The sequence below is a fragment of the Chiroxiphia lanceolata genome, chromosome 1 (genome assembly GCF_009829145.1).
Source record: "Chiroxiphia lanceolata isolate bChiLan1 chromosome 1, bChiLan1.pri, whole genome shotgun sequence".
Taxonomy (NCBI): Eukaryota; Metazoa; Chordata; class Aves; order Passeriformes; family Pipridae; genus Chiroxiphia; species Chiroxiphia lanceolata.
Genome location: NC_045637.1, coordinates 118,688,938 through 118,704,698, shown reverse-complemented (window position 1 = coordinate 118,704,698; position 15,761 = coordinate 118,688,938). Strand labels below are relative to the sequence as shown.

At 37.9% G+C, this 15,761-nt stretch overlaps 1 long non-coding RNA gene across 2 annotated transcripts; it reads left to right on the top strand.

Moving 5' to 3' along the window:
- The first annotated feature begins 39 nt into the window (after positions 1 to 39).
- LOC116792216 lies at positions 40 to 15,320 on the top strand. Of its 2 annotated transcripts, XR_004359028.1 has the most exons (4): positions 40 to 69; positions 555 to 644; positions 12,421 to 12,543; positions 15,280 to 15,320. It is a non-coding gene; the product is annotated as an uncharacterized LOC116792216 (long non-coding RNA). The 2 variants fall into 2 exon arrangements; XR_004359027.1 differs by lacking the exon at positions 40 to 69 and having other exon boundaries at positions 95 to 644.
- Positions 15,321 to 15,761: the final 441 nt, after the last annotated feature.

Below are 15,761 nucleotides of genomic sequence, written 5' to 3'. Positions count from 1 at the left end.
TAACAGAAGGATTAGAATGTAGAATGTATAGAGCTCACAGTGGGTAATGAGAGCATTGAGAGCCTCTGGGTAAGAATCAAGGGGCAAACAAATAATGTGGGTGTCATTGTGGGAGACTACTATAGACCTCCCAGCCAGGACGATGATGCCAATAAATAATTCTTTGAGGAACTGAGGGACACTTCCAAGTCAAGTGCCCTTGTCCTTGTAGGGAACTTCAACTTGCCAGAAATTAACTGGGTGTGTCACACAGCTGGTACAACCCAGGCCAGAAGATTCCTAAAAAACCTGGATGACAACTTTATGGAACAGATCCTAAGGGAGCCGACTCAGAAAGATGCCCTCCTTGATCTGCTGCCTGTCAACAGGGTGGATCTTGTGAGCAAAGTGGAGATTGGTGGTCGTCTTGGCCACAGCAACCACAAAGCAATCGAGTTTAAAACTCTGTTGACAGGAGGAAAAGTGCCAGCAAAACCTCAACTCCAGACATGAGGAGAGCAGACTTCAGGCTGCTCAGGGAATTAGTAAGGTCCCCTGTGAAAATCTTTTTGCAGGTACTGGGATCCGTCAGTGCTGGTCACCTTTCAAGCATCACCTCCTAAGGACACAGGAGCAGCAATACCCAAATGTCAGAAGTCAAGCAGGTGAGGCAGAAGGGCTTGACTGAACAGGGTTCTTCTCTTGGAAATAAGGCAAAAAAGAAAGGTGTATCCCCAGTGGAAGCAAGGTCAGGTGACATGGGAAGAATTCAGAGATGCTGCTTACTGCAGTAGGGAGAAAGTTCATGTAGCCTAAGCTCAGCTGGAATGGAAGCTGCCAGAAATGTGGGGAGCAACAAAAAGAGGTTTTTCAAATACATTAATGGCAATACGCAGTATAGAAACATCATCAGCCCGTTACATGATGAGGATGGTCACCTCACAAACAGAGACAGAGACAAGGTAGAGGGGTTTAATGCTTTCTTTTCCTCTGTCTTCCATACGGATGAGGGACCAAAGGTGTCTCAGTGCCCTGAGATGGAGGATCATGACTGTAGAATGATCTACTCCCAGTTGACCCTCAAATTGTGTGGGATCTGCTGCTCCAGCTGGATCCCTACAAATCCATGGGGCCCTGTGGGATTCATCCCAGAATCCTCAAAGAGCTGGCTGATGTCATCACAAAACGTCTCTCGATTTTTGAGCAGTCTTGGGAATCTGGAAAGATCCCAGCTGACTGAAAGCTGTCAAACATTGTCCCAGTTTTCAAGAAGGGCAAGAAGGACGACCGCAGAAACTGCAAGCCTGTCAGTCTCACTTCAGTGCCTGGTAAAGTTATGGAGAAGATTATTCTGGGAGGTATTGAAAAACATCTGAAAGACAACATAGTCATTGGTCACAGCCAGCATGGGTTCATGAGAGGAAAGTCCCGCTTATCAAACCCAATTTCCTTTTAGGACAAGGTAACTGCCCTAGTTGAGCAGGTGAAGCCAGCATATGTAATCTTTTTGGATTTCAGTAAAGATTTGATACTGTCTCTCACAGGATTCTTCTGGACAAACTGTCCAGCACACAGCTGGATAAACACATCACACGGTGGATGAGCAATTGGCTCACAGGTCAAACACAGAGGGTGATAGTGAATGGGGTGACATCAGACTGGCAATCTGCAACTAGTGGGGTTCCACAGGGCTCCATCGCAGGCCCTGTGCTCTTCAACGTCTTCATAAATGAGTTGGATGGGGGACTGGAAGGGATATTAAGCAAGTTTGCAGATGACACTGAGAGGAGCTGTTAACTCCCTTGAAGGCAGGGAGGCCCTGCAGAGACACCTCGACAAATTAGAGGACTGGGCAATCACCAACCATGTGAAGTTCAACAAACAGAAGTGCTGGATTCTGCACCTGGGATGGGGCAACCCTGGCTGTATGTACAGACTAGGGAATGAGATGCTGGAAAGCAGTGCAGTGGAAAGGGACCTGGGGGTCCTGATCAGTGGCAAGTTGACTATGGGTCAGCAGTGCCCTGACAGCCAGGAGGACCAACCATGTCCTGAGGGGCATCAGGCAAAGCATCACCAGCCCGTTGAGGGAGAAGATTGTCCTGCTCTGCTCTGCACTAGGGCGGCCTCACCTTGAATATTGTGTGCAGTTTTGGGCACTGCAATATAAAAAAGGTGTTCAGTTCTTAGAGAGCATCCAAAGGAGGGCAATGAAGATGGTGAAGGGCCTTGAGGGGAAGCCATATGAGGAGCGGCTGTTCAGCCTGGAGAAGAGACCTCATTGCAGTTCCAACTTCCTCATGAGATGCAGAGGAGGGACAGACACTGATCTCTTCTCTGTGGGGACCAGTAACAGGACCCGAGGGAATGGTCTGAAGTTGTGTCAGGGGAGGTTTAGGTTGGATGTTAGAAAATGTTTTTCATCCAGAGGGTGGTTGTGCACTGGAACAGGCTCCCCAGGGCAGTGGTCACAGTACCAAGCCTGACAGGATTCGAGAAGCATTTGGATGATACTCTCAGGCAAATGGTGTGACTCCTGGGGATGGTCATGTGCAGGGTTAAGGGTTGGACTTGATGATCCTTATGGGTCCCTTCCAACTCAGTGTATTCTCTGATTCTGTGATACACTGATTTAGTAGCTGAAAGTAAAATTTAGACCCTGCCTGAAGTGTAGCAGCTTCCTTATCATCAGCTGCAGACTGCTGCTGATGCCCCATGTCAGACTCTGCTGTAAGCAGCATAGGTCCTGACCCTGTTTACTGGGATATTCCATGGAAGTCTTCTCCTCCAATCAACTCCTCATTTTGCCCATGTTCAGGGAAAGCTGACTTATCCCTCTATGCCACCATGGTAAGTGATAAGGACATTTTTCTCACACCCTTTGAGTTTGAATTGGAACTTCATCAGAAACTGTCTTGCTTGTACTCACGTACAACTGAGGATGCAACACACAAATCTCAGTCACAGACTCTGAGCGGTCTGTAAGAGCAAATTATTTTAAATAACATATATCTTTCTCTTAATGGTGCATTTTTGTGAATTTTGCTATATAACTCCAATTGCGTTGGTCACACCTGTACAACTTTACATTTGTCATTTGTGTGTAGTTAACCTTAGAAAAGCAAGGAAAATACTGTGATAATAGCTTAGTATTTAAATTGCACTAGTTTTAAGTGACAGCTTTAGATTTTAATGATGAGCCCTGTACACTAACATGTAAATTTGTAGATTGTCAGGGAAAGGGTGGTTATTGCTGTTAACTCATATAAATTTTGTTCCCTTAACTAATCTTTCTTCATGAATATGCTTAAAATATTCAGCTGTCTTGTATGTCCTTTTGTCCAACTTTGCCACTTGTGAAGTGATACACACATATGCTTCATCGCAGTTAATAGTTCAAGCTTATCAGAGGGCTTAGCTTTTTAAGGTAGTCTGAAAACATGTATGAAGAGAATCATTGCCTTCAAAATCCCTGGTATTGGCCTCAGTGATTCTTATAAGGGCTTCTGGATACTGTATTTATACTTGTGTTTAACATGTCTTTCCACTGGAATGTATTGCAATTCTTTGTAGTTGTGAGGGATTTAAAATTCTTACTGCTGTGCATAACACAAGCTGCAGTACTATTTCCCTGTCCTTCAGTGTTGTTACCTCTGAAAACAATACACAGAACTAGAGAAGGACTATTGCAATAAAGGAATCAGTAAAGACTCTCTGTTTGCAAAGTACCAGAATATTTGTGCTTTTAAAAATTAATTATTCATATAAAATGCATGTAATAATTGTCAAACACTGTCTGTTATTTTAAATATAGAAGCAACTTAAGAAATTACATTATCTAAATTCATTCAAGGTTAATAAAAAATGGAAAAATTGAGAGATCTATGGGAAAATACTGTTTATATATCTGCAGTCCTATAAATACGAAGAGGGAAAATTATACTTCTTTTTAAAAAGAATTAACTTTAGTTCTTGTCCATTCTTTTTGTGCATTTCTCCAAGATTTCCTAATATGCTTTAGTAGTTTTACTTCTAGATCTTAGTTTGGATTGATGCTCCATATGGATTAAAAAACAGATAGTAAGAGATGGATTCAGGTTTTCAAAATCATCAAGTGATTTGAAAGAAAAGTGCTTCACAGTGTTAAATTCCAACAATTTGATTTGGCTGTTATTGTGGAACCCTGGTATCCAACACTGAATTTCTTCAGAGAGGAAAACTTTATCTCCACCCTCTTTTATGATGTGTGATCCAAAATGCCAATCACTGGGAATGGAATACAATTATATTCACTAATATGTCTAAAATAGAAACTCTTGCTGTCAATATATACTCATTAGTACTGAGTTGCAAATGAATTCTGGAATTGTGCTCTTATTAATTAGGTGGCAGACTAGAAAACTTCCTTGCTTCTGTTTAGCCAGATGGAGGGACAGTGGGTGTAATGACCTATGTTGGGCCTTTCCCAGGGGATTTCTTTGGTGTTTCTTGGTGTCAGTATGGGTCCATCTTCCATTTGCCATTTAAAATAAACAGCTCCAAACTTGCACAAGTGTACACACTTAAATTACATTCAGAAAAAAACATGGTAATTTTGTTTAGTTTTAAAATTAGTCATGCAATCACATTCTTAAAATTCCAGAGGGAACTGGGCACACACAGATTCAAGGTGAAATAGATTTTTTAGGAAAATGTAAGTCAGTCAGCCTTTTTTTTTCCTTATTACATTAGTCTGCTGCATAGTCTATCAACGTAGAGAGGTTTGATTTGGCAACTCACTCTCATTCTGGTCTTTTACTATTTTTTTTGCCTTATGAGTTGCTTAGAATTCTAAGAGGCTTCAGTGATTCAAAAATGGACTTCTGGGGGAGGGGAGGAGCAGGGGAAGTTGGTGATCAGCCCACATGAAAAGTCCCTAATTCTTTAATTGACCCAGTATATGCTAAAGAGTCATCAAGTTACTTAAATGTGTATCTTCATTAAAGGGTGTGAGTAATACCATGAGCTGAATGTAATTACTCATGGGCTTTAAGTTTTGCATGAATCAAGTATCATCCAGCATAGTACCCTACATGAGGAAATATTTGTTAAGATTTGCAGAAGATATTTCAGCTTTGTCAGCACAAAAATAATTCTTTGAAAGCTCATAATTAATTTCAGATGTATAAGAAACAGAAAACAGGACCTTCAGAATAACGCATAACATCACGTTGCAGTTTTTCATGGGTACAGTTCTGTATTTGAAATTAAGTTTTTAAATCTACAACACTTGAGTTAATTGGATAAAGACATTTTCTATTGACCTTACGCATGACTAATTTTCTACAAATAACTTTATTGGATGTGAGCTCCCAACTGGTGTTTGTTCTGCCAAGTAAAAGCTAATATCAAAAGAATCAGGTGAGCACCCTCCTTTCTTACTGTGCTTCTCTTCATCTCCCACTGTGCTACTTACTGTACAGACAAATACTGACAACTGTTATTATTTATGTGGATCTGACAAATTTCCATTTAAATGCACAAGAATGTGCAATTTTTGCTCTCTACAGAAGGAAAATTGTTTGCAAAGAAAGCTGGTGAAGGATTTCAGAGGAAAAAAAGGCTTAATTTTTAATTGAACAAATTGAGAAATATATTCAACAATTTATTCCTAGTAGAACATTCACTTGGATTTACATTTTTAGAACTTTATTATAGAAAATCGTAACAATGTTTTGGATTGTGATCTTCTCTCTGTCCCAGCCCTTTCAGGAGACCTAAAGAGGTCGACCCAATGAGTCAGTGATTTCCTTTCTCTCCTTTTGGAATAAGGGATAAGGCAATGTGATTAAAATCCCTTGCAGGCCTGTAAACTATCTACCTGGAAGTAGGCGGGGTTTGAATATTTGAATTTGGAAGAGAGACAGAACTTATGACTGAAACAATATAAAGGTCATATCATGTGCTACAGCACACCTGATCTCTGCATTACGATGGCAATGGAATGAATTGTCCTTATTGACATAATATCAGTGCAATTGTTCAATGTAATCCCATTTTTTACTTTGTGTGCAAATGATCAAACTATTAAGAATAATAGAAAAGAAATAATGTTTCAGAAGTACGCAGTGTGGCTTTAAGTGCAAAAAGATAGCAGATGAGGAGTAAGCAAGATGGTATTTTTGCAAAATGTCTTTTCAAGCAGCTTTACAGGCATGGCTCAGTGAGTACCTGCCTGGGGCCAGCCACATCAACTTTGAAGTCCTCTGAAAGCTGAGGGGAAAGAAACTAGTTACTGGTTGTTGGACACTTTCAGAATAATGTAAAAGGGTATGGCTCTCACGAGATCCATTTTTCAGATCCCTACATAGTAGGTCACTTTTTGAGGCTGACCCCTCTATCAGACAGAAACAGTGAATATACAAGAGCTGTCATCTATTGTGTCTGCCCATCATGTTCAAAGCAAGATAAAATAAATCTCATTTTCCCTGTTTCTTTTTAAGCTTTTTATTTCCCTTTTATTCTTTTACTTCTTTTTTTAAGAGACGTATAAAAATATGCCCTCATGAACTGTTAAGTGCCAGAGAACATTAGACCCTTAGTGTTCTCTTTGTAAATTTTGCATGCCATTTTTAATCAAAAAATGCTAATGAACCAATGAAAATATATGCAAGTTATTTAACATTTAATGATTTTTCAACATTTTTAAATACTTAACTGTACAAGACTTTTATGAAGGCTTTAAGTCCTTAAGTGTCTGAAGGACCACTTTATCAGAACCTAGATAAATACATTAATATATTCTGCACTGTGAAGTGGGTTCAAAATAATATGTACACAGTAGATAATGGAAACATGTTGACATTCTTAAGGTTATAAACACATTTGAAGTTATCCTAATTGTAAAATTGAAGATGGTGAAGTACAATGTCCCTGAAAATCCTAGAATGCCATCTTTCTCATTTTACTAATTGCTACAACACTTGAGATCTCAGTATGATGTTTTTTCGTCTGCACAGATGAACAAGTGGAGGCCACAGAAACTCTTTAAAAAGGCAGATGTGTTAAATAATTGATCTATAAAGAAAATTAGTACAGAGACTAGAGCACAACTGTTATAACTTATCCTGGTCAGGTTTTGGTTTGTTTGAACTAGGGGTGAATTTTTTTTTTTCCACCAAAAAGCACTACTGTAAAATCTGTATTTCTTCTTGGCACAGTATACCCCAGTGTTGGTATCCATACATCTGTGTCCTAAGCTTGATGCTGTGGAATGGCTTTGGTAGTTAAGGCTGTGTGTTCATCTTGTGCTTTTCTGCATTTTTATGCAAGGATGAGCAAGGATGAGCCTCAGTTCTCTTCAGAAATCCTAAGTGAATATTTTTCAACTTTTCTGGTAAAGAATGTTTACCTCCCTATTCTTACAAAAAATGCTCAATTTTCTTTGCTTTTTGTATTGGTTTTTTACAAAGAAAAGGAACAAGAAACAATCTGCAACTTCTTCAAGAAAGTAAGGAACCGTACCCATTGCTACCTGATAATCATAGAATATCAGGTGTTAATTTTGTCTTGTCTGGCCACCAATCAACAAAGAGGAAGAGGCATAAAAAAAAAAATTTGCTTGAGAGGTAGTCATATTTCAATTAGGAGTTCTGTATGCAACTCTTTTTTTTAGAAGTCAAAAGCGTAGGGTTCCTCAAATCAAACTATAGCTACTGAACACTCTGAATGCACACACTTAGCCTTCATAGCAGTGCTTGTGATAGAAATGAATTCAGATAAAGCAATCAGAATGCTTTTGGAGGAGACAGTCCAGGTGGCAAAGAGAGTAGCATTGGAACTGACCTCAACCCTGACCATTCTGGTGTCTGTGAAGCCCTCTGCCTGTTGACATCCACTACTTCAGGGTGGATAATCTCATTTGCAGCCCCAATGATGGTTTCTCTGCTGCATATTTTGAAACAACTTATAGAAAAATTGGTAAGGGCATTTCACTGTGTATATTCATAGCAAGGAGTAAGGATATACTTAAGGCTGAAGATGAAAGAAAAGTCATTAGAAACCATTGCCTTCAATTAAAATTCTCTCAGTTGAGTAGAATGAGGTCTTTAGTACTGATTCCCATGGGGACAAGCAAAAACCAAATACCCCATGTCACCTGAAAAGATATTTGGTCAGTACCAAAACCTGCATCAAGATTGTTACAGGCTTCATGTAACTTCTCAGTGATCTCTTCTAGCACTGATTCCTTTCTCCTGTCAAAAGATAACCACAAAGTGCCCTGGAATTCCGTTTAAATTTCAACCATACCTTGTAGCATTTACACACATAGGGATATCCATATTCATAGACAACTATTCAGTAAGGAGCCTGGAAAGATTATGAAGTCTTTGATGTATCTGATTAGTTTCATTTTGCAAAGCAAGAAGTATTTTAATTTTTGTTGTTGTTCTTACTTAAATTTTAGAATTTCTGTTCCAGAGTTAGTTGGGGCAATGACCTTTACAACTTGAGTGTAACTCTTCAAAGGTTCCCTTAATGATAAAAGTATCAAATACAGGCCAAGTACAAGAAAATACAAGTGCAGAGATCTTACTCTTTGTCCTTGCCTGTGGGATGTCTACAATGGCATCAGTATCTTAATGAAACACCTACCCCAATGCTCAACAGAAATTGAAAAATGTAATTTTGCTTTGTTTTACAGTTCATTGAATTATTGTTGGAAACATGGAGAACCTGAGAAGACTGATCTTCTCACATGCCTATTCTTATTTCTGAATAGTTTAAATGAAAGTCAAAATCTCTTTCTTGGTATCGCCTATTTAGAGAAATTATCGGAAAAAACCTTCCCAATGACTAAAGACAAGAATATTTCTAATGAAAAATCCCAAATGAACTCACTGTTTTCAATTTTGCAGTAGGAATTTTAAAAATTGAGACTGAAAATCAGCATTTTCCTGGCAAACTCTTGTATTATCTATCATATGCACAGTTAAAACTCCAGCTAGAGATGGTAATGAATCGGCCTATTGTGATTGAAAATAGATAAAAGGCTGGAAAGTTTTGTTCACAGCTGCCAGAGGACTACCCAAAAAAGTGATGACATATGATAGTAAAGAATGGAGACACCACTTTTTGAACAGAGATTACTTAAGATTGCATTTCAGTCATTGTATTAGAAAATATGATAGGTTCATTGAGGTAACATTTTTTTCCAGTAGTAGATAGGAGAAAAATATTCAGCTTAGATATTCCTAGTGGGTTTGTAACATTTATCATATATAGGTAACATGGAGAGAATAATTGGAGGAGATAAGCATTTTGAATATTTTTTAAAGAAGATTGCATATAATTAATTACCCAAGTATTGCATGCATGAAGAAACAACTCCATTAAAACTTCCTTGAAATTTGGGAGTATTTCCAAGGCTTTTCTCTTTGAAAGAAGTTATTTTTCTAGCACAGTAATCTGCGTGGAATACAGAGAAAAAAATATAAATTACACTAGAGAAGATCTTGGAGGAGGAGCTTGATTGTAATATTTTCAGTTGTGACCTCTGTAAATAATCATTGTACTATTGTACTAAAAAAAATACTTAAATCTTTGAAGTCTGTATAAATGAGAATTGAATTTTTCTGCTGAGGAGATCGTGGATGTGGACTCCAAAGTCTAGAATGTTTCTCCATGTTTTCTGTTGAACCCCTTTCACCTAATGCAATGTGCTGATAGCACTAACTGTTTATCCAATGTTTGTCTGTTTACCTTATTTACACTGCAAGTGCTTAAGATATCTGTACAAGCTCTTACAATGTCTTGTTAAGGTGCCACACTTATTGGAGCTGTGATGCAACAAAAAATTCTGAATGTCCTGCAGTGTCAGTGACAATCAAAGATCTGTGTCACATGCAGACCCAAATGTATGTTGGCTGACTTAGTGAACAATCTGAGTAAAGAAAGACCAAAGAAAATGACAGATTTTTCATAGGATTTTAGAAATAGCTTAGTATAAGGTGGTTGACCACATAGCTTAGAAAGGAACTGATGGTATACAGTAGAGGGATCTAGCGAGGAGAGTGACAAGGTTAGCAGGGTAGATGTTTTCTATTGGTGAGGGGAAAAGAGAACCAGTTAAGGAAGTATCAGAAGGCAGGAATTAATGGATGTATGCAAGCTAGAGATATAGCCTGGAAATAAGATGGTATTTTTACTCTGATACATTCCTACCCCACTTATAGTTTGGAAGAGACGAAGGAGTGTAGCTGGGTAGAAATATGGACCTGTCTTTCTGTGCTTTATATTCTTATGTGTCAGAGCTGAGACCTTCAATGACCCCCAGTGTGAACATCATAGCCATGCAGAGATCCTGTGGCCTCTTCGAGGACATATCTGCTCCTCAGCATATTTTTAACATACAGTTTTCCTTGAAGTGCATAGAGACATTGCTACAGTCATCCTTGTCACACTTTCAGAACATAGCCAGATTATTGCCTGGCATTAGCAGATTGACAGACTCCAGGATCCTGGGAATGTTGCCCTTTGTGAATACATCAAAATCTTCATTATTTTTCTAGCAAAATACAAGGCACTGTGAACAGAATGCAATCCAAATTCTGAATGCTGTCTCTGTGACAGTAGCATGCACATCTCAGTGTCTGGTCTGTGAGAGATGTGCCAGATTCCAGGGCTCAGTCTGGGATGTGAATGTCTGGTCCCAATCTAACCACAGAGTCCTGTGGTTCTCTATAGGTAACTCCTGGTAACTGGCTGCTCACTTAGTAAGTGTGTTCAGTGAAGCTATCTTTTGCCAAACAAACTTTTTTCGTACCTGCCCCTTGGCATTAGGGAAAAATACCTCTTGGCCTGCTCTCTCCTATTCCTCTGTACTTAAGAGTCTAAGGAAAAAAAGCCCTATTCTTGATTTTTCCTCTATCTTCTGTCTTTCTTTCCTTCATAGGAATCATCTCTTCCCCTGTGCTTTCTGTTTTACCTCTGGTAAGAAACTCATGGTTAAAACCTATGCTCTTGCTTCATAACAGAACAGACCTGTGGCATCTCAAAGCTGTAGTGTTTTTTTCACCATTTCTGCTTGACTCTGCTATAATGTGAAGTGTGATGAGATGAGGAGGGCAGTTGTAACTAATAAAGAAAGGTCTGCAAGAGGGTTTTGAAGATGAGGTGCACCTCTGGATGCAAGATTGGGTCCACAGCTATTGGGCAACATAGCAGTGTTGTCCAGAGCAGAAAAATCACAGGTTGTGAAGGCAGGAGGCCCTCCAGCGAGTGGAATCCTATGAGACAGAATGAAAGTGAAATGATTTTACCTGCAGCAAATTGATCCTGCAGAGTATAATTGTAGCAAGAAAAGAGCTTTGAAGGACATTTATAAGAAGAACATAGAGTAGGCAGAAGAATTAAATTTACCTCCTTACAACCTCTCTGGACTTATGAGTGTCTCCAGTGTCCAGGAACAGTGCAGAGTGGGAAGAAAAGTAACCATGAAAGCTCAGACTGGCAGTTTAGTTATGACTCTAGCAGCAGTTTTGAGAATATGGATCACACTATGTCTCATCATTCATATATTGAATTCCAAAGTGTGCTCAGTGTTCATTGGCCACTGAAATTGTGATAACGATTGGAGAAGGACATTGGGATGGGCTACATCACTTGGGATGTGGGCTTAGATATTTAGTGTGTATTTTACTGATTATCTGGGGTAGATAGCCATGTCTCTTGAGTATTTACATCCTGACTATTTGTGGAAGCCTAGGAAATGTTTACTAAAAAATTAATTAGGGTAACTTTGCTGTCTTCTTGCCATACTTTTTTCCTATAGGCTCTGACTGCATAACAGTAACTTGAATACATCAGTGACTGTTCTGTGGTACTGAGAGTGACTAGTATGAAAGAGCTTCAATGCTCTCATCTCTCAAAACAGGGTGACTGGATGAAAACTTCTACCTGGGTTTTGCTAACTTTCCAAATGCACCAGGTTATATATAAAAGTACCAGTATATTCAACAGTTTTGTTTTCTTTAAGCAGGGATCTGGTTACTGTAGTTTGACTAATCATCAGATTTTTACTGATTCATAGGACCTCTTCATGTATATGTTCTTTAAATATAGAAGTACATGAATTTTTATAAATAATGAGACATTCAAATATTTTATATGATTCTTTAGGCAAAATATTATAGCATTTTAAACTGAAAGATAATATGAAGTTGTATAACTTGCATAAGGCCACACAGCAAGTCATTGGCACAGCTAATTATTGGTATATTTTTCTAACTGTACTTTTTACTGTTTCTATAATCTGCTACCTGTACAAACTTCTTACCACAGCACATTCAAGTTTGTAGGAATAATATGTTCATTCGCTAACATATTTGCCTGCTGTAACCAGTCTGCTAAATCTGATTTTGCTTCTCTTCTGTCAAATACTCATTGCATTTCTTGTTACAGAGTCTGACACTGGGGATATCTGGCAATCAGCTTACACATTCATTGGTTTGCATAAGGGGAGGAGACAGGACTGCACAGTGGCAACAACTATGCAAACAACTCATTTCACTCTAGCTCCCCCAGGTAAGAGATTCTTTCAAAGGAGGTCATTGAATTCACCTGTTTCATATTTCAGTCACCACCATCTGATACCCAATTGCACATAAAGCATCTGGTGTAAGCAAAACTAATTTGGATCTTCTTTTATAAAATGCAAGCTGGATTAAGGGATCAGGTAGCCTCTTTCCTTACAAGAATCACTAGAGGGAACCATACTGTGAAAAAGATAAAATAATTAGGACAGCAGAAAACAGGCAGCATGGATCTCAACTGCAAATATTCTTGTGTAAACTCAACCTATAAAATTATATTAGTTTGCTTATCAAGCAAGCTTCTTTTCAAATTTAATAGCTACCTATATTACACTGACTGTATTGACACCTGTGACTGCTATATTCTAGATGTTTTCCAGCTCTTATGAGCTTGAATTCTTATCACATAGGCAAAAAGATTAATATTCCAGTGCCAGTTTAGTGTTTGAAGCCATTCTGGGGGGAAAAGGCAACATAAAGTAGTACTAGACTTTGTCAAATGCTGTATGTAATGCTCACATTTGTAGTAGAATAACATTACAAAAGTTACTAAAAGTGAAGCTGCTGGCCAAAGTCTGAATTATATTGCAAGGATTCCTAGGAACTACTGCAATCTAGATAATTATTAGAAAGCCACAAAAACATACAGAAGTGTTAGATATTTTTTAAATGAATTTATACAACAGATTTTTATGTGTGATCACAATATTCTACAGAAATCTACTGTGAATTTTTAAAAATGACATTAATACTCTTGCATGTTGGTAGCTATGACTGAAATGACACATCACACACAGTTCTTTGTGTTTAGTTTGTATGCTTTTCAGAAGATTAAGGTTTTTTTTTCCCCTGCACAGTCAGAATGTACCCAGCATGTTTTCAATTTCATGTCGGTATTAACACTGAAAAAATCAAATATATAAAGAAAATAAAATAGTTGCATTGAAAGGTCTAGTTCTTATCCCTGCGTAAATAATGTTTGTTCAAAGAAAACCATAAAATGTTTTCATCACAATCGAACAACTCAGCTCACTACTACTAAATTAGAGGTTTTGAAAAAATTTGTCACATTATGTTTTTATATCCTTTATAGTGCTTTACACATCTGCAAAATGTGGTCTAACTTCCCATGTTTCTTAGTCCATTCCACAACTCACCAAATTTGGGAAAAGAATAAGCAAATACTAAGGATTCTCTTATCCAGCTAAATCATATTCATTACAGAAATGCTCAATTTTTTTCTTTCTATATGGTATACTACTTATTTCCTTTATATCTCTGCCATATTGTAATTAAACTTGTCTCAATCTTTCTGTTATAACCCTTTACACTCAACAGCTCTGTGGTTGACATAAAATTTACTCCAGCCAGCAAGAATACAAAGTATCCTTTTAAAATACACTTCCTGTTCTTTATGAATCTGAAACAAAATTACCATTTTCTGGAACAAATGTTAACACAGTATTACAATGGACTGTTAATCTTCCTGTTCAGCCTTCAGAATTCCCTGTAGCCTCTGTTCCCACCACTGATCTGAACTTAGAAACAGCAAAACCCCAACGGAGTGCTCTGTTTCCCTTCCCTTTCACATAAGAGTAATTCCCTGATTTTAAATGTTCTTTTAAACATTTGGTTTCCGAGTAAACATTTTGCAGTCCTATGCTCCAGTTTAGAATGATTTTTATTTAGAAGTATTCTATAGAGTTTATAACGAATAAATAAATAAAAACAGTGGAAAAGACACTTTTGTATTTGTACTTTAATTCTTGAAGAGAATAAGACATAAATGTAGCAAGGGAAGCTCATGGGACTACCCTGGTGATAATAAAATAAAGGTATATTTCAGAACTGATTTTATACTATTCTCTGTATATTAAATGTTCAGACTCCCTCTGAGGAGGAAGAACTATGGTTTTTTTGCCTGGGAAAGCTTACTAGATCTTGCAAGTGGTTTTATTGCTACGTTTGTGTATGTCACTGAATGCAGAGGATAGAGTGAACACAAAAGCTGTGGTAGCATCTGAATTTATTTTTATATTTGAGATTTTTCTTCAATTATCTGAAATGACAAGGACCTGTTCTGAGGCTAAACAGCCTCAAAACATGGATGCTCTGAAGAATTTAAAGAAAATGTACTCTTGAATATTGCAATAACTTCTGTTTACCACAAGGTGGTATAAAACTGTAGCCGTCTTCAGTACCAGTAAATTCTACCAGTAAATGATCCATATTCCCAGTTTGGGTGTCATTCACATCGTGTTTTGTTGAGCTGTATCTCCTTATTATCAGTGTGGCTGTTCAGCAAAACCAGGTAGCTCCTTGAGGTACCCTGCTACCAAGTAGCGGAGAAGCAATCGCATGTTGTAAGGTGTAGGTTTTCACACATAACAGGCTTCGAGCAGTACAGCTTTTCCTAATTGACCTCTGAGAAGACTCCTCTGGAAGACCACACACAAAGAATAGGTAAAGATTTGTGTCTGGATGAGTTAATCTGGTGTAAGAAATGACTGTTGCTGAATAATGCCACTATCAGGGAGCTAAAATGTGAGACTTAATAACTGTATTGAATATACTACAACAGAAGACTCAGAATGCCTTTTATGTAGCTAAGTTACTTGCAAGAGAAACTTGAAAGTAAAGGTGGTATAAAGGTAACAGAGTCTCCCCTGAATTTGTGTGAAATGAATTTTGACTTTTTTTACTTTTTTTTTTTTTTTTTTTGTGTCAGAATCCCACATCCTCTGCAGCTGCAGAAGAATTCAAACAGGCGCTTTTTTTTTTTTTTTTTTTTTTTTTTTTTTTTTTTTTTTAATGCCTCCTGTCATCTACAACAGCTGTAGATAGAGTAACACACCTGTTTTGGAGCAGATAAACTAAGTGTGCTCTTGATTTGTGTCTGTCATGACAGACAGTAAGTGTGTGAGAAAAGGAGTTGCAGTGAAGCTACAAGAGTAAAAGCAAACATCAGAAGTGTGAAGATTGTGATTACAGCACAGTGTTTTACTGAAATGAGGTTGTATGTGGTCTTTTGTATTTCTACTATTGCACCATCTTTTGTCAAGGAAAGCTCATTCTAAACAAAAATCCCAAGTAAAAATTGGAAACTGTATTTTGTAGGCCAAAAGTAACTAATCACATCAGAGATAGTTCTTGCTTCTACCTTCATCTACTTTGCCATTGCTGTTGTAATTGTGTAGTATTTAATATTAA